At 40.2% G+C, this 24,484-nt stretch overlaps 1 pseudogene; it reads right to left on the minus strand.

The window, feature by feature from the left end:
* Window positions 1-18,044: 18,044 nt before the first annotated feature.
* Window positions 18,045-24,484, minus strand: part of LOC131384058 (syncytin-1-like) — a 45,279-nt pseudogene continuing 38,839 nt past the window's right edge.

Below are 24,484 nucleotides of genomic sequence, written 5' to 3' on the forward strand. Positions count from 1 at the left end.
TTCCCACTTTCATATTTCAATATAACTTAGTATTTTCTTAAATTATTCACTAGTAACTTTGTTTCTCCTTTTTAAAGAACTAATATTTTTCATGAACAGGAAGTATCTCTTACTTTAATTTCTTACTTCTCTTCTGAAAAGCAGTCCACTCCCTGCCAAATAGATGTGAGTTCTGAGGATTGGTAGGCATCTTTCTTGGAAGCTCTTCTCAGCCAAGTAGAAAGTCTCTCATGGGACCCAGTTTTATAGTTAGTTCTCTTCTCTACATTTAGTATGAGGCTCTCAAAAGCAAACTTTGGAACATATTTTTTGCAGCTCTGCTTGAGCAAAGAGTATGTTTTTGGCTGGTCTTACCAGAGGATGCAGTTCAAACACAATAATTTTTGAAGACTTTTCAGGCTGTCAAGCTTCTTCCCATCTTTTGACTTCTAAAGAGCTACATCTGGGCTCTGAAAGTAGTTCAGAACAGTGCCTGAAAAAGAACAGCTTTAATAGTCAAGAGGGAAAAATATATAAGGAAAAAGTTAAAGAATGGGTAAAATCTTCATGTTTTTGCTCTTTAACCCATATAAACTAATGAGAATGCATTGTCAACATGTCATATTTATCCTCTTGGTGCTGGCCCTCTTGGTGTTGGCCCTCTTGTTGTTGGCCCTCTTGGTGTTGAAGCTTGGTTCGTGAAAATAGTGGAGAGGACTTAGTGGAGATTGCTTCTACCTGCTGGCTCTGGAACAGGACACTGCCCTCCTCTGAAGACATTGTACACCACAATTGCATTCTCTTCCAACTCCACATTTCAAAATGTGCCTAGTAGACCTTTCAGGTTTTCTGAATGCTATTCTTGGAAGAATCACAATGGATGCTAAAAATAAACAAATTGTCTCTAAAAGAATCAAGTAAAGAGCTTGTAACAAAAGCAAAAGCCATCACCATTACCGATTTGGAGTCATTACTATGTGTGAAGTCCTGGGTTTATTAAGACTATTACATCCATTGACTCATATAATCAACCCACCCAAGTGCTAGAAGATTGGTGAGTTTTATTATTCTAGTTTTACAGAAGGGGAAACTGAAGCTTAGCAAGATTAATAAATTTTGGCCAAAGATCTACACGGATAAGTAGTAGAGCCAGAATTGAAACTCAGGTTAGACTAACTTCCAACTGCATACTGCATACTGATGTTTTCACCATGCTAAGAGCTAAGGATCATAGAATTTTGCAATTGGAGGGAAACTCCTCTACCTCTCTCATTTTACAAGTGGGAGACCTGAGACTTGGTCTGGTTCTGGTGAGGGTCCTCTTCTGGAGGCAGGCTTTTAACTTCTACTTTTATCCTCACATTGCACTAGCATGAGAGTGTGCGCTAGTACTCTGTCCTCTTCTTACAAAGACGCTAATCTCATTCATGAGGTTCCACTGTTATGACCTAAATGTCTCCCAAAGATTCCACCTGCTAATGCTATCACATTGGTGATTATATTTCAACATATAAATGTTGGAGGCACACTGAATGTTTATTCAGTTCATAACAGAGATCTACTAACAGCATGGCGGTTTGCTTCTTTCAAGCCAGCAGCCAAGAAAATCTCACTTCAGTCTGCTGTAGGTAACATGGCATGATCATGCGAGTGATATTTCATCACCTTTGCCATGGTCTGTTGACTAGAAGCTAGCCAGTATTCATTCAAAGGGGTTTTCTTCAAGGGCATAACTCATTTAGGGTCATGTTAGAATTCTGCTTTCCCAAGACAGAAGAAAAGTTCAGAGAGGATGAATGTAGTAGATGATATCAAACTGAAAGTGACAGAATGTTCATATAGGTGTGCATTCAGGAATTACCTGGTGTCATGGGTCTTAGCTGTGGCTGAACATTAGCATCACCAAAGGAACTTTAAACAAATAACCCCATCCCTGGAGAGTCTGATTTAATTAGTCTAGGTTAAGACCTGGGCATAACATTAAAAAAAAAAATCTCCCCACATAACTGAAATACATCCAGGATTGAGAAACCTGATCTAGTCCAACTACCTTGCTTTTTGGATGAGGAAGTTGAAGCTTCATTGTTTTTTAGATGAGGAAGTTGAAGGAGAAGAGGGAGTGTTCTAAGAAAATAAACTCTGTTCTAAAAACCAGGTAGTTTATGTCTTCTTGAAATGCATGCGTCCAGCTACTTGCAGGAGTAGGGTAAGACCCAGTTGTCTTAGCTAAGGTCAGGTCTTCCTAGCAATGGACAAACATATGAAACCTTGTAGGGGTTGTCCAATTTGCCATGTGATTCTTTATGGTCAAAAAATCTCTAAATTTTAGGTTTGACCAAAGTTATGTTAAATTCTCTCCTTTGATGTATAGTCAACTTCTTATTACCAATATGATTTTCCCAGATTGAGTTTTCCAGATTTAGGAGAAAAGTACTTTCCATTGTGGCTTAAACCTCACGTTATGTGATCCTTATATAGGATGCTATTTATTTTCTGACATGGATGAAATGGGAACATGAACTGTGTCATTTAGAAGGGTGGTGGAACTCTTTTGGTAAAACATAATTAATCTGAAAGGATAAACTAAACCACCTGTTGGGCTGATGGGTCCTGATCTAGTGATCAGTAGATAAGGCCTTTTTTGGGGGGTTTGGCCACGCATTAAAAAAATGAGTTCTTTACTTTTCCATGCCATTCACTCAGTCTCTACTACTATAGAATCCCATTTGGTAGAGAAATAAATATATTCCAATCAAAGCCAAAATTTGCTATATTTAGCCCTGTGTATTAGTCAAGGTTCTCTAGAGGAACAGAACTAATATATATGGGAGTTTATTACATAGTATTAACTCACACAATCACAAAGTCCCACAATAGGCCATCTGCCAGCTGAGGAGAAAGGAAGCCAGTCCAAGTCCCAAAGCTGAAGAACTTGGAGTCCGATGTTTGAGGGCAGGAAGCATCCACCATGGGAGAAAGATGTAGGCTGGGAGGCTAAGCCAGTCTAGGCTTTTCATGTTTTTCTGCCTGCTTTACATTCTTGTGGCATTGGCAGCTGATTAGATGGTGCCCATCCAGATTAAGGGTGGGTCTGCCTTTCCCAGCCCACTGACTCAAATGTTAGTCTCCTTTGGCAACACCCTCACAGATATACCCAGGGTCAATACTTTGCATTCTTCAATCCAGTCAAGTTGATGCTCAGTATTAACCATCACACTCTACTTCCCCCTTGGCTTAGGCAAGCCATATTTCCATTTTGAAGAGATAGTAGGGACACCAAAGCCCTAAACATGAGATTCCCTTGGCTCCCAGACTTGTCAGGAACAATCTTGAATAGCTGCTCTTTTACTTGACCAACAAAGTATTTCTGTATGTTTTATCAAAAATAATGGGAGTCCCCAAGAATCTGTCACTAGCTTCTAATTATTCCAGCCCAGTGATGTGGAAGGATCTAGACTGGGCACTTTGGCATTTCCTCACCAGACTAGCCTAATACTGAAAGTTACAACCTAGAACAGATGATCCCACAAGATTTTCCAGATACTGACAATGAGGACAAGTTATCTATAAAAAATTCTCATTGAAAAGTTCAAGGATGTGATCATGCATTTGAGATGCACATAACCGTATTGAGTTTAATTTAGAATGAAGAAGAGTATGTTAACTCATTTTGATTAAAAACTCCTCTAGAAGAGCTGAAAATTGTCTGCAATATCTATACAGAACTAAATATATAGCTAAATACCACATAATCACAATAATCACCATGGAAAGACTGCATAAATTCCTGGGAGCCTAAGGGCCATAGTAATTAATGCTCCTGCAATTTATGCAGGGCTTTTTTTTTTTAAAAAAATGGTAACTTGTTCTCCTCTTCATTAACAGAAATAGTTACCTGTTACCGAGAAATGCAGTGACTGAGAAATACAGCCCTAACTCCACAGAGAAACACAGCAGCCTCTTCCTGAGTCTGAGGAGGAACCAGTTTTTAAAATCAGCTCTCTAGCCTGATGTAGGGTACTAAACATTGAAGGCTGAGAGATGTTTCTCAGAAGATCGAGCAATTGTATTAACTCTATAATCTTTCTTCTTGTCTTTCTTGTAATTAGCACTGCCCTTGGAGTCTTACCTTATGAATTTCAGAATGCAAAAGACTTGGGTGGGGCCAGGTATGGTGGCTCATACCTGTAATCCTAGCACTTTGGGAGGCCGAGGCGGGTGGATTACCTGAGGTCAGGAGTTCGAGACCAGCCTGGCCAACACGGTAAAACTCCGTCTCTACTAAAAATACAAAAATTAGCTGGGGGTGGTGGCAGGCACCTGTAATCCCATCTTGCAGACAGATGGCTTTTTTGTTATTTAAAACACACACACACACACACACACACACACACACACACACACACACACACACACATTCATTCTTTATTCTCATTGAAAGAGTATGGGGTGGGGAAGAAGATGGATTACTCTAAATCTTTTCAAATATTTATTAAACGAATTTCTGATTAGCACACACATTATATATAGTAAGTTTCCAAGGAGCATCTGCAAATGTAGCTAAGTTTAACATTCTTTTCCTATGATATTTCTGTATAGGTGGGGCAGTTGGATAGTCATGGAGACAAGCACTAGACTGTGTGCCCTGGTCCTGGATACAGTTTGTATCAAGCGAAAAGATGAATGACTATTTGGCAGGAGGCTTAAAATAAATTACAGCATCTATCCCCCCTCAATTTACTTTTCATATATATCTTCTTTTGGGAAGAACTGAACTTATATCCCTGTGATAGTACTTAGAGGCATAAGATACAGGATTCCATGAGAAAATTGAGTCTGGACGAGTGATGCAATTTGATCAATGTCATACAATGGCCAAATATAGATTAGAACCTTGCTATTCAAGGTATAGATGCAGATCATGTGTTGAACAGACATAGAAATGCAAAATGTTAGACCCCACCCCAGACATACCGTATCAGAAATTTACATTTTAACAAGTCTCGCTTGTGCAGATTCAAATTCACCTAAAGTGTGAGACATATGCTAATTTTGGAGCTATAATTGTTTCTACTAGATCATTGTATTATGTGTGATGTTTTGGGCTGCAAGTAATAGCATCAAACAGGAATAGCATATGTAAGTAGGGCTACTATTGTTTCCTATAACATGAAGTCAGGAAAAGGTGTTCTCATGATTGATTTTATCAATGACTAAAATTCATTATCACCCTTCCATTTCATTATTTTCAATGTTTTGGCTTTTTGCCTCATTGATACAAAATGGCTGCTATAATGCATACAGCTGAGTCTGAAGACAAGAATAATTGGATGAAGGGAGAGGGTAGAAGAGGGATCCAAAATACTTCTCACTTATTCATGTTGTAGCCTGTTGCAAAATCTTTCTCAGAAAATATCCCAGGGCATTCATTCCCTTGGGTCTTCTTGGCCAAGTTTTGGCCACATGGTCATACTCTAGCTGGAAGAGGGATTCAGAAAACCCCGCCAGGTTTTACAGTGGGAGTTGGCCACTGCCAGTGAGGAAGACAGTGAGGGATGCCTGGGTAAGTAACGTACAGTGTCTGCCTCATCATGCTGCCTTAAAGATATCCTGGATGTAAATAATTATAGAACATGAGAGATCTTCTATGTTATTATTCCTTTTTATTCCTCCACCCTTTTTTTTGCATGGGAAAACTGGAATCCTGAGAATTAAATGGCTTCCCCTTAGTTAGATGTTTAGTTAGATCAGAGGATTAGATAGAAGCCAGCACTCATTACTCCTGGTCTGCTACTGTGGCAGACTCTGTAGTTACAAAGCAGTTAAGTGTAGACACTTTAGTTACAAAAGTTTTGTGACTAAACATTATTAATAGCCCCCATTCTTTATCTTCCTCTACTGAAGTGGTTGAAAAGCTAAAATATTGCTTGATTTGTTGTGGCCGTGTGAAAAGCTTTGGCTTAATAGTATATAGGCAGATGTCACTGAGGGGAACTTCCCCTTTTTCATACAAAGACAAGACTTCACAAGGAGAAGGCTTTTGGTGCTTCCCCCTTTTTCTGACCTGGAATGTGATGACTGAAGGAGCAGTAGCTATATTGCAACCACATACTTGAAAGCCAGGCACTAAAGTTGGTGGTCTTGAAAAGACAGAGGGAAACAGAACCTTTTATGTAATTGTAAGACCCTTGTAATGATTTTGTTCTGTCAATCTTTGGACTTATATGAGGGGAAAAAAACCTTAATTATTTAAGTCGTATTAATTAGATTTATAACTACATGCTGCATAATGTGATCTAAGCTGGTACAGCTATGTCTCAAACTTGTCCCCTCAGGGAAAACTACTTTTCCCAGAATAATTTGTGGAGGGGACTATTGTATCAGAACAATTTTAATGCAACAGTCATCTTCAGAAAAATTACTATGATCACTTTTTTTTTTCATTTATGTAACCTGGAGATGCAAGAGACAGAATGGAAGTATGAAGCAGGGAACTGTTTCAGAAGAGTTTTGATGTTCTTGGAGCAGGCACACAATTTTGTTTTTCTGTGGAATTTTCTGACATTCTTATCTTGTTGACTAATCACTTTATGCTGAAGCAATGGAATTCCTCCATCTTCAAATAGATCATAAAGTGATGCTGTGAGTAATCCAAGTCTGAGGGGTCCTTTCCACACGTTTTTCTCATTGGCCATTGTCTAGTCTTTTGATATTCTCTTCATTTTCTCTCATGCTAGTCTCTGCAGTTCTGCAGAGAGTAGACACAATTATTATTTTCTTCCAAATCTGTGTAAGGAACAAACTAAAACCTTACTTTCTAATGAAAGTAGGTCAGGTTTCTGGGAAATGGAGTCCCTTTGTTTTGACTAGCAATGGAAATAGGATCTGGGGGACAACTGAACTACTCTTCATAGTAGAGGGAGAAAAATTTGGAGCTTGAAGGGAATATGTGAAGAAGGCAGTAAGGAGGTAGGATAGGGAGAGGAGGGAAGAGAGAAGCCAATAAAATAATAAGATAATAAGATACTTCATGAGATTATCGCTTTGTAGCAAATTGCATTTTCCAAAAATAATCACAAACATGTGTCCTGTCCCACATTCTCTTTCAAAACTTTGCTATTCCCCCATCAGGAGGAGATAGCCTATCTCTTCTCCTTAAAACTGACTGTGACACTGTGACTTCCTTGACAAGTAACAATGTGGTGGAGGTGACTCCTAGGCTAGGTTAGAACAGGCAATATGGCTTCTGCCCAGCTTTCCCTCAGGATGCTTGTGTGGGGACTCTAAGCTGCCATGTATGAAGTTTGGCCATCCTGAAGCACAAATGCTTAGAAAAGATCCTGTGGATAAATCATAAAGAGAATGACAGATGCCCTGAGGAGATCCAGATGTCTGGTCCCCAACTATTTGAGTCTTCCCAGCTCAGGCACCAGACACATAAGTGAGGAAGCCTTTGTGACTCCAGCCCCAGCCTCTGTAACTGCTTGAGAGAGACTGAGTGGGAACCACCCGGCTGAGCCCAGCCTCAGTCAACCTGCTGACCAGGAGGTGTTACAGTAGTAATAACAATAATAGAAATAAATGATTGCAATGGTTTTACAGCACTAAATTTTGGGGGTGATTTATTTCAGGTAGGCCCCTTTTTTTTTTAACATAGCAATGGATAACTGGAACATGTTCCATGTGATTCTCAAATTTTCAGTAAAGTCTCATATACTGAAGAAATGCTTGCGATAAGAGTGTATATATGTAAGGCAGAGACAGGAGTACATATTTTGCCTTGAAGTTGATGACTGTCATTAGGATAGTGCAGAGATGGCATACTCACATATAGGAACAGAAGGAAGAGGGGGCCAAGAAGAAATTTGGTGCTGCTGGGCGTGGTGACTCCCGCCTGTAATCCCAGCACTTTGGGAGGCTGAGGCATGTAGATCACCTGAGGTCGGGAGTTCGAGACCAGCCTAACCAACATGGAGAAACTCCATCTCTACTAAAAAAAAAAAAATACAAAATTAGCCCGGTGTGGTGGTGCATGCCTGTAATCCCTGCTACTCGAAGCTGAGCTAGGAGAATCGCTTGAACCTGGGAAATGGAGGTTGCAGTGAGCTGAGATCATGCCATTGCACTCTAGCCTGGGCAGCAAGAATGAAATTCTGTCTCAAAAAAAAAAAAAAAAGAAAAGAAAGAAAAAGAAAGAAAGAAAGAAATTAATTTGGTGCAAAAATTGTGTGGAAAGTATTATCCTCTTACAGGCCTTTGGGGGTTCATCCAAAGGGCAAGGTCTGCCTAATCAGCATCTCGATTATATTCCATGGCATTGCCTATGAATTTTAAGTGAGGAGTGGCATGAGATCTACTTTATGTTTCTCAGTTCATCTGCATGATTAAAAGCTGCTTCTCCAGAGGTTCTTTTGGTTCATTACAATACTAAATGAGAGCAAGATCATTTGAAATTCTGGGTCAAGAGGGTAGCCCCTTGAAATGTATTGATCTGAGGTGAATAAATCAGCTAGTTGAATTTTAATCTCCAAGACGAGGCTTAAAGGAAGGGCTTCTTATGTGATAAGCAGGCACCTTCCATATATAGCTATAACTTAATACTTACTATGTTCCAGGTATTATGTTAAGATATTTAGGTAATTAATCATCAGTGCAACTGTAATAAAAGATTATAGGTGTTATAGTCTGTAAGCTATACTCTATAATAACACAAATATAACATATATAATGTATAATCTATATTAAATATGACTATATATTCTTATATATCTATGCTTTAAATAAACACACAGAAATCTGTGAAATTAACTTATTTTTAATTTTAATTTTTCTATTACTTGGATTACTATCCTGTTAAAAGTTTAAATTAAAATCACACTTAAACATATTTAGAGATATGTGCTAAAAGTGCCTTGCTGATAAAATGTAAATAATACTCAAAATATGTCCTAAACAAAGGTATGTTCCTCATTGAAAAAAGAACTCTGTCTCAGAAATAGCACTAGTTGGGATTGTATCTTCCAGAGAAGAAACTATAGGTGTTTGATAATCTGGCTCTTTAAGTATGTTTTTTAGAGACACGATCTTCCAGTCAGGTTAAGACAGTGTAATAAAGTGGAGGTATGAGGGTCTTTTCAGACAAGTAGATTTGAGCTTTTTCCTGTCTCTAGTTACTAGGTATGAGTATGTGAGTAAAATACTCAACCAATCTCCATCTTATTTAGCCATATCTCATTTAGCCCTATGTATCAGCCATGTCTCATTAAAAGTAATGGCAAAAACTGCAATTACTTTTGCACCAACCTCATAAAACGGGGAGCTGCACATCTTGAAGGATTGCCACGCAGATTTAAAATGATACAATATTAGAGTGTTGCCATATAGGGGATACTTCCATCAGTGTCTTTTTTCTTCTGACATATATGTAAATATTGGCCAGTGACTGCAGCCCCCATCAAATTCTACATAAAACTCACATTTACTGAAGGTAGTTGTACTTGCAGGTATTTTGCGGGGACTGGATCTTACCTTGTCAAGGCCAGAATCACTATGATTCATTTTCTGGCTTTTGAAATGGGAAACTTCAGCTGAGGGATCTTTGGCTACTGTAATGTTTCTTCAGTAGGGACTCTGTGAGGCAGGTCATATAGGAGGAGTCAGTTTATGAATTGTAGCCTGAGGTGGATTGTATTCACGGTGCCAGGACTTCTCTCTATGAGGAACTGGGGCCATCAGTGCAATCCATGTTCTTTGGCGTGTGGCTTTGCGGTTCTGCCCACAGAGAAGGTGAGTGTATTTCTCTGCTCCTCCATTCTTAATTCACCCATTTGACTTGCTTTAGGAGATTGGGATATTAGCAGAACTGATTCAAGCAGAGGCTTTAAAAAGCCTGCCTACAATAGGGTTTGCACTTTTGAATCCCTGCTGTAGCTATGAGAAAGATATACCCACACCAGTCTGTTGGTTTTAGGAGGGGGATTAGAAACACATGGAGCAGAGCTACACCTAGCCAATGTCAGCATATGTCAGTCAACTCCCAGCCTATGCAAAGACTCAAGAAATAATACATAACTCTTCTCTTAAGCCATTGAATTTTTGGGTGGTTTCTTACATGGCAATATCTAACCAATAGAATCCCTCTTCATTTTATAAATTTATTCCAGTTTGGATGACATATAGTCACACTAGATATGAGGGACTCCCTTTCAAGGATTTTCTCCTTGGCCTTTCTGCTAGTATCTTCTGGTTCCTTAGCATAGTATCTTCAGATATGACTTAAAACTAAGCATGATATTTGGTCACTTGCTTTGCCAAATCATTCATGCTTGCTCTCCACTGACTCTCAAGGCCATGAAAGAGAACAAAATTTATGGAGGTGATAATTGTATCTAATGAATTTTTCAGATGAAATTTCCCAGGAGGGTAATTGGAAATATTAATAGAAAGGACATTTTTACTTGAAAACCACCAGTATTTGCATATCTGGGAGCTTTTGCCTAACTGTAGTGAAGCCAATCAGCAGAGAACAGTTCTTAAGGACTCTTATGAAGTACACTGACTGTCATCAGTTTCTCCATTATATCATTCATTGTCTTAATGTTCGTGGTTTGGGGAAAGCAAGCAGAGTACAAGCAGATACGGTCATTCTTTTTCTGCATAGCCTTTTCTTTCTCCCTAGGAATTGTCTCCCTTAACTCTTTGATATAAATAAAATATTTTTGGGAGGCAGAAAGGAACACTTGGAAGGCAATCACAGATAAACTCTAGATGTGAATTGATAGTGCATTTTACTTGGTAGAGAATAGCCAGGTCAATTTCCTCCCTATATTTTGAGCTGATGTGAGTTGCATTTTGTTTTGACAGGCGGATTTTTTTTCAGGGTTTGTTCCTAGTCACTGGAGACATACTCAGTTCAGGGAACTGTTAAAGTTACAAGCAAATTGGACAACTTGCTTTCTCATATTCTGATCATTAGTGTACCTTCAACTGGGGGTGAAGTATGTATTATTAATCCACTACCACTATTTATGACACACCCACACATTGCTGAGTGCTGCCTGAATATCATTAATTTATATAAAAGGTGGATTGTTGAAGGCATAAGTAGAAATTTTTTTAATGAAATTGAAGGACCAGAAATTCATGAAAATATTTTGGTTATTTCCTAAAGTATGGTAGAACTACCACTGGAGACTACAGGAAATGATCTTCAGTGGCATATGATATGATTTTAGTTAGTACCTGGATAAGACATTAAATAACATTACCTCCTAAATGGTGTTCCCTGATTATGTTAAGTAGAAAGTTTCAGATTGATATTAGTATTTTTTTTTTTTTTTACCACTTCTGCAATGCTTCTTAATCTCTATTTTCACCAAAATGAGAAAGAACATCATCTAGCTAGGATCTAATGTAATTGTTTAATTTACATTTATTTCTATGAATGCGTTTTATTTGTGGCAGGTAATAATGGCAATCCGTTGTAGCTGCCAACTTTGAAAAAGCAAAAGTCATGAAGATGGCACACATGAAGGTAGTGACTAAAAATTGTGAAATGACTAATCTAGTCTCACATAGATGAACAGTTTGCTGCCAGTAAGGGGAACACATTTTTCATGACAATAAAGCCAATGGAGGAAACTTAAAGTGATATTAATATTTATAATAAGCAATCTTTCATACTAATGGTAAAAAAAGATCATCTGTTTCTGAAATTTTGCATAATTTATACATGTCTTTATACAAGGGAATCAGCATAACATATTGGGAATAGTATAAACTTTTATACTTGAACTTGCCTGGGTTTGAATCACAGCTCTTTCACTGTGTGACAGGAGCAAGTGGATTAACCTCTCTAGGCTTTAATTTTATCATTCAAAGTGTAATGAGAATGATATCAAATTCACTGCCATGGAGATTAAATAAGGTAACATAAATAAGTCCCTAATATGGGCCCTTGTTGAAAGCCTGAGCTAGCCTCTAGTAGCTTGCAACTCTCTGGCTTTGGAGTGTAGCTTCATGTGGTTGGGGCATTTTGATATTCTTAGAGTCTTTTTCTGTATTTCTTTCTTTCTTTAAAATTATACTTTAAGTTCTGGGATATACGTGCAGAACGTGAAGGTTTGTTGTATAGGTATACACATGCCATGGTCGTTTGCGGCACCCATCAACCTGTCATCTACATTAGGTATTTCTCCTAATGCTATCTCCCCCAGCCCCCCATTGCCCCCCAACAGGCCCCAGTGTTTGATGTTCCCCTACCTGTGTCCATGTGTTCTCATTATTCAACTCACACATATGAGTGAGGACATGCGGTGTTTGGTTTTCTGTTCTTGTGTTAGTTTGCTGAGAATGATGGTTTCCAGCTTCATTCATGTCCCTGCAAAGGACATGAACTCATCCCTATGGCTGCATAGTATTCCATAGTGTGTATGTGCCACATTTTCTTTATGCAGTCTATCATTGATGGGCGTTTGGGTTGGTTCCAAATTTTTGCTATTGTGAATAGTGCTGCAATAAACATACGTGTGCATGTGTCTTTATAGTAGAATGATTTATAATCATTTGGGTATATAGCCAGTAATGGGATTGCTGGGTCAAATGGTATTTCTGGTTCTAGATCCTTGAAAAATAACCACAATGTCTTCCACAATGGCTGAACTAATTTACACTCCCACTACCAGTGTAAAAGCATTCCTATTTCTCCACATCCTCTTCAGCCTCTGTTGTTTTCTGACTTTTTAATGATTGCCATCTCACTGGTATGAGATGGTATCTCATTGTGGTTTTGATTTGCATTTCTCTAATGATCAGTGATGATGTGCTTTTTCTCATATGTTTGTTGGCCACATAAATGTCTTTTTTTGAGAAGTGTCTGTTCATATCCTGTGCCCACTTTTTGATGGGTTTTTTTGTTTTTTTTCTTGTAAATTTGTTTAAGTTCCTTGTAGATTCTGGATATTAGCCCTTTGTCAGATAGATAGATTGCAAAAATTTTCTCCCATTCTGTAGGTTGCCTGTTCACTCTGATAGTAGTTCATTTTGCTGTGCAGAAGCTCTTTAGTTTAATTAGATCCCATTTGTCAATTTTGTCTTTTGTTGACATTGCTTTTAGTGTTTTAGTCATGAAGTCTTTGCCCATGCTTATGTTCTGAATGGTATTGCCTAGGTTTCCTTCTAGGGTTTTTGTGGTTTCAGGTCTTACGTTTAAGTCTTTAATCCATCTTGAGTTAATTTTTGGGTAAGGTGTAAGGAAGGGGTCCCATTTCAGTTTTCTGCATATGGCTAGCCAGTTTTCCCAGCACCATTTATTAAATAGATAATCATTTCCCCATTGCTTGTTTTTGTCAAAGATCAGATGGTTTTAGATGTATGGCATTATTTCTGAGGCCTCTGTTCTGTTCCATTGGTCTATATATCTGTTTTGGTACCAGTACCATGCTATTTTGGTTACTGTAGCCTTGTAGTGTAGTTTGAAGTCAGGTAGTGTGATGCCTCCAGCTTTGCTCTTTTTGCTTAGGATTGTCTTGGCTATATGGGCTCTTTTTTGATTCCATATGAAATTTAAAGTACTTTTTTCTAATTCTATGGAGAAAGTCAATGGTAGCTTGATTGGGATGGCACTGAATCTATAAATTACTTTGGGTAATATGGCCATTTTCATGATATTGATTCTTCCTATCCATGAGCGTGGAATTTTTTCCATTTGTTTGTGTCCTCTCTTATTTCCTTGAGCAGTGGTTTGTATTTATCCTTGAAGAAGACGTTCACATCCTTTGTAAGTTGTATTCCTAGGTATTTTATTCTCTTTGTAGCAATTGTGAATGGGAGTTCACTCATAATTTGGCTCTCTGTTTGTATATTACTGGTTTATAGGAATGCTTGTGATTTTTGCACATTGATTGTGTATCCTGAGACTTTACTGAAGTTGCTTATCAGCTTAAGGAGCTTTTGGTCTGAGATGATGGGGTTTTCTAAACATACAATCATGTCATTTGCAAACAGACAATTTGACTTCCTCTCTTCCTATTTGAATACACTTTATTTCTTTCTCTTGCCTGATTGCCCTGGCCAGAACTTCCAATACTATGTTGAATAGGAGTGGTGAGAGAGGGCATCCTTGTCTTGTTCCAGTTTCCAAAGGGAATGCTTCCAGCTTTTGCCCATTCAGTATGATATTGGCTGTGGGTTTGTCATAAATAGCTCTTATTATTTTGAGATATGTTCCATCAATACTTAGTTTATAGAGAGTTTTTCGCATGAAGTGATATTTAATTTTATTGAAAGCCTTTCCTGCATCGATTGAGATAGTCATGTCGTTTTTGTCACTAGTTCTGTTCATGTGATGGATTACGTTTATTGATTTGCATATGTTAAACCAGCCTTGCATCCCTGGGATGAAGCTGACTTGATCCTGGTGGATAAGCCTTTTGGTGTGCTGCTGGATTCGGTTTGCCAGTATTTTATTGAGGATTTTCACTTACTGTAGATGTATGAGGGATACTGCCCTGAAATTTTCGTTTCTTGGTATCAGGATGATGATGGCCTCATAAAATGAGTTAGGGAGGAGTCCCTCTTTTTCTATTGTGTGGAATAGTTTCAGAAGAAATGGTACCAGCCCCTCTTTGTATCTCTGGTAGAATTTGGCTGTGAATCCTTGTGGTCCTGGCTTTTTTTTGTTGCTAGGGTATTAATTATTGCCTCAATTTCAGAACTCATTATTGGCCTAATTCAGGGATTTGACTTCTTCCTGGTTTAGTCTTGGGAGGGTGTATGTGTCCAGGAATTTATCCATTTCTTCTAGATTTTCTAGTTTATTTGTGTAGAGGAGTTTATAGTACTTTCTGATAATAGTTTGTATTTCTGTGGGATCAGTGTCTATTTTATTCTTTTCTTGTTTCTTCTTTATTCATCAGGCTGGAGGTCTATTTTGTTAATCTCTTCAAAAAACCAGCTCCTGGATTCATTGATTTCTTGAAGGGTTTTTCATGTCTCTATCTGCTTCAGTTCTGCTCTGATCTTAATTATTTCTTGTCTTTTGCTAGCTTTTGAATTTGTTTGTTTTTGCTTCTCTAATTCTTTTAATTGTGATGTTAGGGCGTCGATTTTAGATCCTTCCGGCTTTCTCTTGTGGGCATTTAGTGCTATAAATTTCCCTCTAAACCTCACTTTAGCTGTGTCCCAGATATTCTGGTACATTTTGTCTTTGTTCTCATTGGTTTCAAAGAACTTATTTATTTCTGCCTTAATTTTGTTGTTTACCCAGTAGTCATTCAGGAGCAAGTTGTTCAGTTTCCATGTTGTTGTGCGGTTTGGAGTGAGTTTCTTAATCCTGAGTTCTAATTTGATTGCACTGTGGTCTGTGAGACTGTTTGTTATGATTTCTGTTCTTTTACATTTGCTGAGGAGTGTTTTACTTCCAATTATGTGGTCAATTAAGTGTGACATGCTGCTAGGAAGAATGTTTATTCTGTTGATTTGGGGTGGATAGTTCTGTTAAGGCCAGCCAGAGAGAAAGAATGGGTTACCCACAAAGGGAAGCCCATCAGACTAACAGCAGATCTCTCTGTAGAAACCCTACAATACAGAAGAGAGTGGAGACCAATATTGAACATTCTTAAATAAAAGAATTTTCAAGCCAAAATTTCATATCCAACCAAACTAAGCTTCATAAGTGAAGAAGAAATAAAATCCTTTACAGACAAGCAAATGCTGAGAGATTTTGTCACCACCAGGCCTGCCTGACAAGGGTTCCTGAAGGAAGCACTAAATATGGAAAGGAAAAACCAGTACCAACCACTGCAAAAACATACCAAATTGTAAAGACCATCAATACTATGAAGAAACTGCGTCAACTAATGGGCAAAATAATCATCTAGCATCATAATGACAGGATCAATTTCATATATAACAATATTAACCTTAAATGTAAATGGGCTAAATGTCCCAATTAAAAGACACAGACTGGCAAATTGGATAGAGTCAAGACCCATCAAGCAAACGGAAAGCCAAAAAAAAAAAAAAGGGGTTGCAATTCTAGTCTCTGATAAAACAGACTTTAAACCAAGAAAGATCAGAAAAGACAAAGAGGGGCATTACATAATGGTAAAGGGATCAATGCAACAAGAAGAGCTAAATATTCTAACTATATATGCACCCAATACAGGAGACCCAGATTGATAAAGCAAGTTTTTAGAGACCTACAAAGAGACTTAAATTCCCACATAATAGTAGTGGAAGAGTTTAACATCCCACTGTCGATATTAGACTGTTCAACAAGACAGAAAATTAACAAGGATATTCAGGACTTGAACTCAGCTCTGGACCAAGCAGACCTCTTAAAGTCTTTTTCAACTGAATATACAAAGCCACATTTTTCACAGGAAACACTATGAAGCCAACCAGTTTCCAAGTTGGAAATATGTAGAATAACCCTGTCTACCACGAAGACTTTACAGGTCTGCCTTGATCTAGTTAGCCCTGACTAGTAATGGTGGTAGAGTCTTGTACTCCTAAGTGTTTCTAAGAATTCCATGGAACTCCTATGTTCCAAGTACTGTATGTATTTTATATAATCTTCATAACAGCCCTACAAGCTAGAGGCAAAAGCTTTGGTTCAGTGATGTTACGTACCTTGCCTGAGTTTCTACAGTTAGTAAATAGTAGAGCCAGGGCTTGATAAAATTTAGGCAGAGTGAATAATTTATGTGCAATAAGCAGACTATATTATTATAAACAAGTGTATAAAAGGCTCTCAGTTATCATAGGGAGCAATGTAGTGTAGTAGTTAAGGAAACAAACAATATACTTCTTGGGTTGACAACCTGGCTCTACCACTTGCCAGTGAGGTGAGTTTGGTTGTTAATTAACTTTGAAATGGAAATAATAATAATACTCCCATATTGAATAATTATAAGGATTAAATCAGAAAATTCCTTTTTTTTTTTTGAGATGGAGTCTCCCTCTGTTGCCCAGGCTGGAGTGCAGTGGCACGATCTTGGCTCACTGCAAGCTCTGCCTCCCGGGTTCACGCCATTCTCCTGCCTCAGCCTCCCAGCCTGTAGCTGGGACTACAGGCACCCGCCACCACACCTGGCTAAGTTTTTGTATTTTTAGTAGAGACAGGGTTTCACTGTGTTAGCCAGCGTGGTCTTGATCTCCTGAACTTGTGATCCACCCACCTTGGCCTCTCAAAGTGCTGGGATTACAGGCATGAGCCACCATGGCTGGCTGAGAAAGTTCTTACAAGGATGATGTGCCTGACATGGAAAAAGGCATATTACATATTAGTTATTAATATTATAATGAGGCTGGTACAAGTATTTAAGTGTTCAACAGATGCAGGTTGAATAAATGAATGATATTGAGCAGGTTTGTTATTTTGAACACCTGGAAGCCTTGACTGTTTTCATCACCTTCCTGGTAGATCTGTAGTTGTAGCTTTGCACTTACTTATATGCTGGTGTGAGTTTTAATAGGGGTGTGTGTTTGCGTGTGTATGCACATGCACATGCCAGAGAGGGAGAAAGAAACAATTCAGCTACTTATTCATATAACAAACCACAAGATTCCAGCTCATTTAATAAACAGTGCAATTGTATGGCTTATATATAAAAAAATTATCTGAGCTTTACCTGAATTCTAAGGTGTTTAGTGAAGAATTTAAGTTTTTTTTTTTTTTTTTCAGTTGCAAGATTTAATAGAGTGAAAACGGAGCTCCCATACAAAGGGAGGGGAACCAAAGAGGGTAGCCATTGCCAGCTCGAATGCCTGGGTTTATATCCCGATCATTGTCCCTCTGGCTGTGCTCTCAGGCAATAGATGATTGGCTATTTCTTTACCTCCTGTTTTTGCCTAATTAGCATTTTAGTGAGCGCTCTTTACTACCTGATTGATCAGGTGTGAGCTAAGTTGCAAGCCCTGTGTTTAAAGGTGGATGTGGTCACCTTCCAAGCTAGGCTTAGGGATTCTTAGTTGGCCTAGGAAATCCAGCTAGTCCTGTCTGTCAGTCCCCACTCTCAACAGGAAAACTCAGGTGCTGTTGGGGAGGTTGGCCGATGACCAGTCTAACTGCTTCCTGATGAATTGGGGTATAGTAGGGGTTGTGCAGTTGAGATTTTCTCAGGAGGGGTGTCTTCGATGTCATTAACATTAGAGCATGGGCTAGCAGGCTGGTCCAGGGGTCCGTGGTAGGTCTTAGTCATGGATTGCATCTGGGGCACCATTTGAAGAACCATTTGTAACTTTACAGCTTCGATTCTGGAAGAGACAAACTTAACAAGGAGGTTAAAGGTCCAAAGAGGAGTAACAATATTATAGCTGCTAGAGGTCCTAAGAAGGGGATAATCCAGGGCATCCATTGGCTGAGGAGGCCCCAGGGCCCAGTGTTTTGAAGCTTCTCTGCTCTACATTGTATTTGATCTCAAATTTCTTTAACTTTCTCAGATTGATTAACTCCAGATTGATTAACCGTTCTTGGATTGATTAACTCTGGATTGGTTAAATAATAACAGCATTCTTCCCCTAAAAAAAAAACAGGTTCCCCCTCTTTCAGTGGTTAGCAAGTCTAAAGCTCTTCAATTTTGAAGGACTACTGCTGCTAGGGAATTAAGTTGATCTTGCAAGGTGACCAGGGAGTCAGTGACCTATTCCATGTCACCATTTAGTTCTTGAGATAGTTTGTAGTAGAACTGAGTAGAGGTTGTGATACTGCCAATGCCAATACTTAGCCCACCTAGCACTCCTGCTCCAATAACAAAAGGAAGAATGGGTACTGTTTTGTTGTGGGGCTTAGGTACGACATAATTGTATAAATCTTGTTCAGTGTAAATGGTCATAGGGGGCACTAAGAATGAGAGGAAGCACATAGATTCTGAAGAGCCATTCAAACAACGATAGGCTAAGCTACCAAAGACAAAAAATATTCCTAAGGGTAGGCAGACTATTCGTGTGGGAGGAGTTACCCACCTGATGCATTGGGATTTGGTTGTGTCTATAGTATTACTAAATTTTACACAGGTGAGGTTTGAGGTATGGGTTATTTCCAGATTGGAAACAAGAGGTCCTACTAAAATGGAAGTGGTGTTTATTTCTGTGCTGAAGTTGTTCCATTGTTCAGGTACAGGGATTGAAATGTATGACCTGAAGTGCACGGGGAGGCACATACAACAGTTAGCAGAGTTTTGGGCTGAGACCTCATGGAGCCCAGTGAGGGTGCTATTCAATAGGCTTACAAGGCAAGTATGGGTACAGAGGGTTTCATGTAGTTTTGTGAGATCTAGTCCTTTGTAGGGGCTATGGGTATTATGTACCCGGGTCAGTTGGGAGATTACTTCCTTTACGTGTTTTTCTCTTGCCTGATCTTGAACCCCACCCCCATCAGACATACCTGATCTTGAACTCCACCCCCATCAGACATACCTGATCTTGAACTCCACCCCTATCAGACATGGGTGAAGTCAGTCCAACAGACAGTGGCTCCAAGTCCTCCAGGACAACTAGGATTAATCATTTTCTCTGTCTAATAATGAGTATTTTCATGCATGCAAAAAGTGGCAGAGTTATAGCAGTTGCGGGGCATATGGGTGTGGGCGGTGAAGGTGGGGTTTCCCTTAGATAAACTCCTATACGATGGGGCATTAATATTTCCGGGAAGCCGCATTCTCCATAGAAACTCTTGGTAAGGGGAGCTACTGGTTGTACAGTGGCATGGAGGGGGTGCAGTGAGAGTGAAAGGGGGTAAGAAAACAGTAAAGAGAAAAATATGATAAGGGAGGGCCGTGGGGATTTATGATTTTAGTTACTTTCCTCATGGTTGTCTGACAGCCACAAGTCTCCTTTAGCAGTGAGTATGCCATTCACATCATGAGATGTCCACACAGTAAGATCTCTTCCTTGTATTATTTTAACTGTTTCAGATACTAAGACTGCTGCTGCCACCACTACCTGTAAACAATGAGGCCAACCCTTTGCCACTACATCAGTTTCCTTACTCAGGTATGCCATGGGTTGCAAGCTCATCCCTTGGACCTGTGCAAGGACTCCTAGAGCTATTTCTGTTTTTTCTGTGACATATAAAGAAAAATCTTGCCCTGTTGGCAAACTTAACACTGGGGCTTGAGTTAGGGCCTTCTTTAGGGCCTGGAAAGCTGCTTCAGCTTCAGGTGTCCATCTTACTAATGGGTATTGGCTTTCTGAGTTTCCTTAATTAGTGTATATAATGGTCTGGCTATTTTGCCATACCTGGGGATCCATATTCGGCAGAAACCTGTTATGCCAAGGAACCCTCTTAGTTGCTTTATGGTTTTGGGATTAGGATAAGCCAGTATAGGCTGGATACATTCCTCACTGAAGGCCCTGGTGCCTTTGGATAATTTTAGCCCTAAGTATTTAACCTGCTGTGAGCAGAGCTGAGCCTTTAGTTTGAAAACCTTGTAGCCACAGGTAGCAAGGAAATTTAAGAGCATTTGTGTGGCTTGATGGCACAAGGTTTCTGAACGGGCAGCTAAAAGTGATTTCATTCTCATACCAAAGGACAGGAGTGTCTAGGTATGAGAACTGGCTCAAGTCTTGGGCTAATGCCTGGCCAAATAGATGGAGGCTATCCCTGAACCCTTGGGGTAAAACAGTCCAGGTGAGTTGAGACATTGGGTTCAAAGGATCTTCAAAGGCAAACAAGAATTGAGAGTCAGGATGTACAGGGATGCTGAAAAAGGCATCCTTAAGATCCAGAACTGTAAACCACTCTGCTTCCTCTGGTAATTGGGAAAGCAGAGTATAAGGGTTAGGTACAGCTGGGTATAGAGGGACAACGGCCTCATTGATAATCCTGAGATCTTGCACTAACCTCCACTGTCCATTGGGTTTCTGTACTCCTAAAACTGGAATATTGCAGGGGCTACTGCATGCTTTAACTAGGCCTTGGGCTTTTAGGTCCTTAATCTTTTGAAGTGCTTGTTGGGCCTCGGGTCTAAGGGGGTACTGCCTTTGGTAGGGAAAGGAGGTGGAATCCTTCAGTATTTTTTTTTTTTTTGAGATGGAGTCTAGCTCTGTCACCGAGGCTGGAGTGCAGTGGCACGATCTCGTCTCACTGCAAGCCCCGCCTCCTGGGTTCCCGCCATTCTCCTGCCTCAGCCTCCCGAGTAGCTGGGACTACAGGTGCCCACCACCATGCCCGGCTAATTTTTTGTATTTTTTAGTAGAGACGGGGTTTCACCATGTTAGCCAGGATGGTCTGGATCTCCTGACCTCGTGATCCCCCCGCCTCAGCCTCCCAAAGTGCTGGGATTACAGGCATGAGCCAACGTGCCCAGCCCCTTTAGTTTAACTTGAACAGGATGGGCATTCTTTGCTCATCCATATTGTCCTGTTGCCCAGACTTCAGGATTAATTCCTTCCTCAAGCAGGGGACAACAAATGGGTGTTCTCCTATGTTCAGGTGTATAATCGCCCCTGCTTTTACTAGAATGTCTCTCCCTAACAAGGGAGTGGGGCTTTCAGGAATAATTAGAAAAGCATGTGAAAAGAGTAAAGTTCTCCAGTCACAACTTAGTGGCTGGGAGAAGTATCTAGTGACTGGCTGTCCTAGGACCCCTTGGATAGTGACAGATCAGTGACAGTTGTCCGGGACTGAGAAGGCTGTGCCAGTGTCCAGGAGACCGTTAACCTCCTGGCCCTTAATGGTCAAGCACACCCGGGGCACTGTGAGAGTGATGGCATGGGCTGGCGCTTGCCCCGGGCACCCTCAGTCCTGCTGCTGGGTCATCTGGTTAGTGGCTTCTGACTCAGAGGACCTTTATTCCCTGGGTCAGTGGGCCTTACAGTGATTCCCTTGACATAATGGGCATGGATGACGGGGCGGCTTATTTCTACTTGGACAATCTTTTTTAAAGTGTCGCACTGGAAGCGCGACCGCACTGGGAGCAAGCGATATTAGGCATTCGATTTGCCCAGCTTTTCCCTTTCCCAGAGCCCCCAAAGTCCACTTGCCTGAGGGCCATGACTAAAGTGGTGGCCTTTTTTTGAATCCCATTTGTCCGGTTCTGCCTGCTCCTGCTGATCTCTATTATAAAAACCGAGGTTGCCAGGTTCAATAGGGTTTCTAAGTTTTGCTCCAGGCCTAAGGAGGACTTTGGAAGTTTTTTTCTAATGTCTGCAGCTGACTGAGTGATAAACTTATCCTTTAAGACTAGTTGGCCTTCAATAGAGTCAGGTGACAGAGAGGTATGCTCTCTCAATGCCTCCTTTAGTCTCTCCAGGAAGGCGGTAGGATTTTCTTTCTTTCCCTGTGTTATAGTGGACATCATTGAGTAATTCATAGGCTTCTTCCTAGTTTTCCTTTGTCCTTCTAGCATGCAAGTTAGCAAATGTCTGTGGCACCAATCTCCATGTTCTGATTCTGTGTCCCAATGAGGTTCTACACTGGGAACTGCCTGCTGGCCTGTGGGGAATCGTTCTCTTTCCTCTGTTGTTATCCTATCATTGACCTGACTGAGACAGTGGAGATCGCCAAACTCTCAGGCTGCAGTTATGGCGGCACTTCTCTCATTTGGGGTTAGTGTCTGATCTAGCAGTAACATCTCTCCATGTCAGATTAAAGGATTGTCCTAACCCTTGTAAAACATCAATATAGCCATCAGGGTTATCTGAGAATTTAACTAGGTCTATTTTAATTTGCTTTAAGTCTGAGAGAGAAAAAGGTAGATGCACTCTGGCTGGGCTGAATTCTCCTCCTCCCACTGCTTGGAGGGGCATAATCGGGGAATATTGGCACTCTTTGGTTCATTGTTTACCCCTTTCTCTATCTCCTTTTGGACTGTTTGGGTTGAAGTGGGGTCCTTATTAGTTGGGGAGGGAGTCAGAGAGATGCCAGGGTAGGGAGGTAGATCTGAGGGCTTCCTGTAGGGCACAAATCACACTGTTTACATAATTGCGAGTTGTCTTTTAATAAAAAGAAAGTTTGCACATATGGCACTTCACTCCATTTGCCTCCTTTTCTTCAAAAGAGGTCTAGCTGTAAGATGGTGTTATAATTTATACTTCCCTCAGGAGGCCAGCTTTCTCCCCCTTGAAGAGGGTATCATGGCCAGGAGGTCCTGCAGAAGAATGTAAGTCATTTTTTTCTTAGTATCTGAGGGTCAAATTGGTCCCAATTCTCCAGAATACATCTTAGGGGCGTTTTTGCCTTGGGAGGAACATTTCCAATCACTTTGGAGATCCCTTCATGGTTGTGGGTTCAGGTCCCTTCGGGGTCGCCAAATTGTTACCTGGGGATCCTTGCTTCCAGAGTTCCTAAGATAGTGGTGGGCCACTTCCAAAATGGTGGTGGGCTGCTTCCAAGATGGCGGCAAGGCTTGTATTCTCTGACCTGGGGTTCTTGGCCTCACAGATTCCAAGGAATGGAATCTTGGGCCATGCGGTGAGTGTTATAGCTCTATTAGAAGCCATGGGTCATGGAAGAGAACCGTGGAACCCAGTGACTAGTGTTCAGCTCGATTAGGATGAACCCAGGCACTTAGCCGTGTAGGAACAATGGCAAGCCTTTAGCCCGATTGGGAGAGGCAACGGGTGCCTGTGCTGGATCAGGAGCACAGCGGACACCCTGCCGTATCCGGAGTGATGGAAGTCAGTTGGGGGTCTGTGACTGCGGCAAACAGGAGTGGTGGACAGCAAGCAAAAGCTCAGCTTGAGCCATGACAAACACGGACCAGAAGAGTGCAGTTGCAAGATTTAATGGAGTGAAAACAGAGCTCCCATACAATGGGAGGGGACTCAAAGAGGAATTTAAGTTTTTTAAAACAATTTCACATGCAGAATAGTCATGGTCATGATATTTACATGTCCTGTGTGAGAAATGCATTTGTACTAGGCTTAGTCCTATCTGTTAATGCTTATTGACACATAAAACACTTGTCAAAGGAAGCTAGCATGACTTCTTGTGTTACTTATTGCTGTCATTCCTTTGCTCAATTAGTAGTGTCCACATGATACGCATCTATATTTTGGTACAATCATCTACTAGTTCAGGTGGTGTCCTGTTGCTGCCTAAATTTAAAACAAAAAAGCTAAAATTTTGTAAAATTTCTGACTTTTAATACAGGGAATTGTGTCAGTACTGTATTCTGGGATACCCTACACCTGTGGCTGTCAAACTTTAGCTGCATCAGTATCACCTACAAGACTTGTTAAACATAGACTGCTGGGCCCCCTCTCTGAATTTCTAATTTAGTAAATTTAAAATGTGACTAAGAATTTGCATTTTGTAACCTCTTCCCAGGTGATGCTGATGCTGCTGGTCTAAAGATCACACTGAGAGCTATTATTCTGCCCTAAAATTTTATATGGTCCAACTTAAGAGAACATTAAAAAATATTAAGCCTCTTGAACCGTACTTGATACTACAAAGATTAGCGCTTCACCTTGAAAGAAAAAGTAGAGTCTTGCCTCGGTGAGCCTGGATGGTATTTCTGCCTGTGGATTTCCATATTCTAGAAAATCTGTTTGTCTG

This window comes from Hylobates moloch, unplaced genomic scaffold, assembly GCF_009828535.3.
Source record: "Hylobates moloch isolate HMO894 unplaced genomic scaffold, HMol_V3 SCAFFOLD_8, whole genome shotgun sequence".
Lineage (NCBI taxonomy): Eukaryota > Metazoa > Chordata > Mammalia > Primates > Hylobatidae > Hylobates > Hylobates moloch.